Raw genomic sequence first — 2,382 nt, 5'->3', positions numbered from 1 at the left:
GAAGGCATTTCTTGCTCCCTGTCTCTTGGTTCTGTGGCTGCCATTTTTATGCCTCTGCTGCTCTCTGAGTCTCCTCTCTGGTGTTACAGCTTTCTCTTTCTATGTCTCTGACTCCTGGATCTGGGAGGTTCTCAGCACAGGGATCCTGGGTTCAAAGGATGCATTCCACTTCCAGCTCTGCTTTCTTGGTGGTAGTGAGATTCCCCCATTCCACCTCTGGGATGGCTCATTCTAAGATTAGTGGGATGACAAAACTGACTAATCCTCTGATTAGGGTTCCATACACCTTTTATGTATGGCCCTACCCCCACAAGAGTGCCATGCACCTTATTTACATGAGTAGCAAGCTATCCAATCCCTTGGTTGGGCCACAAGCACCTCATTTGCATAGTCATTTGGTGGAAGTTACAAAGAATGGCTGCTGTTGTTGTTATTATGTGCCGTAGAGTCAGACCTGACTCATAGCGACCCCTCCTTGAGTTTCCAAGGCAGTATCACTACGGAAGTAGATTGCCCAACCTTCCTTCCAAGGAGTGGCTAGTGGGTTTGAACCACCAGCCTTCTGGTTAGCAGTCAAGTGCCTCAGGCACTATGCTACCAGAGCTCTATTGAGTAATTCACTGTACCACACTATTATCCCCTAGACAAGGACATTTTCTCTAACTTATTTTTGGAGATTTAACTCTTTTAAGGTGGCCTGTGCATAAGTTTCACATTTAGTAAAGAGAATATAGTGTATTGGAGAAGACACTGGTTCTAGTCATAGCCCTGCTTCATTATGTGGGCAAATGATTACATGTTGGCCATCATCTTTTTTCTGCAAAATGAGAGTCAGGCTATATTAGGGTTTTCCCAACTGTTCTGTAAGAAGAAATGAGTTTTCACTTCTCTGAAGTTTTGAAATCCCTATATGTCTTTATGTCTTTTCGATACTAATAGAATCTCTAGGTAAAATAAAGAAGAGGAGGCTACAGTCCTCTCTTGACTATTGCACTGTTCTTACTGAGAGTTCTAGTGCTTTTTCCAGTACTTAGGAGGGGGCAGCAGATGGCAACTGGTTTCCAGATCATCCAATAAGACAAAGATTTATTGATATATCTTGATGTACTGTTTAGAATCTGGAGCCTTGGACTAAATAAACCATGTCTATGGTTCTTTCTGACTGTGGTTCTAAGGAGTGTCTAAAAGACATGATAACATTGTTGAACAAGTATTGATAAAAAAAGGTCAAATAACTTTTGTCAGTAATTTTAAAACAACATTTATGTTGGGCACTAGAGTCTTGAGCCTCTCCTAAGCATTGTTAAAAACCAGCTAAGATACTAGCTGATGATGAATTCTTAAATTTGTAGTGTGAACACTTTCTCAATGCTCATCAATTTTTTTTTTTTTTTGTCCTTTGGAAAAGAAGCTATATTCTCTGTGTAATAGTATTTATGCTATCAAATTTGGGGAATTTGAAAGACATGCACAGTTGTTTACTCTTAATATTAGATGTCTGATGTTATTCCTCCTCAAGAGATTTTTGATTTTACATCTTCTTCCATATCTGTGAATTATAATTGCTTCATAATGTATTCATCTGAAGTGTGCTGGGAACAAAGCACCCAGAAAAGACAAACCCTGAAAATATGTCTATGCTGAGGAGGAGCTTCTAGCTTAATTAAACTAACCTTGTTAAATTGTCAGAAAGACAAATGAGGCATATTTGTCAGTTTGTCATAAATTATTCTAGGGGTGAAATTACCTCATGGTAAGATTTCTGTGCCCATGTATAAGCTTTTTTATATATACACTGTCTGATACCTTTTTTAGGTCGGGAGAGGGATGCTGTGGGAAATGGAATAGCTATTATTATACAGTTAATAAGTTTGACAGAGCTAGATATAGCTTGATTTTCCTTCCAGTGCAATTTTCTTAATGTATTGCTCCTTAGTACCTACCACTTGGGCTGGCTAGAGTTATGCATATGTATGTAGATTATGTCTGATGACCTTCCTTTCCAATTGCACTTCCATGGCTATGTGAATATCTCTTTAGTCATTCATTCTCCACTCATCCTGTCTAGTGCATTTGTAGAGCACTGTGTCGTGTAATACACCCCCTCTTACCCACTGGCATGGAGTGGATTCTGACTCATAGTGACCCTTTAGGAGAGAGTAGAACTGCCCCATAGCTCCTATGTAATACACAATATATACCAAATAGATCTGGTGGTGTAGTGGTTAAAACACTCACTGCTAACCTAAAAGGTTGGCAGTTTGAACCCAACAGTTACTCTGTGGGAGAAAGATGAGGCAGTCTGCTTCTGTAAAGATTTACAGCCTTGGAAACCTTATGGGGCAATTTTACTCTGTGAGTTGGAATCAACTCTATGGCAGT

Source organism: Orycteropus afer, unplaced genomic scaffold, assembly GCF_000298275.1.
Source record: "Orycteropus afer afer isolate SDZICR_OR568_19922 unplaced genomic scaffold, OryAfe1.0 scaffold00336, whole genome shotgun sequence".
Lineage (NCBI taxonomy): Eukaryota > Metazoa > Chordata > Mammalia > Tubulidentata > Orycteropodidae > Orycteropus > Orycteropus afer.
Note: the sequence above shows the minus strand (reverse complement) of the source record.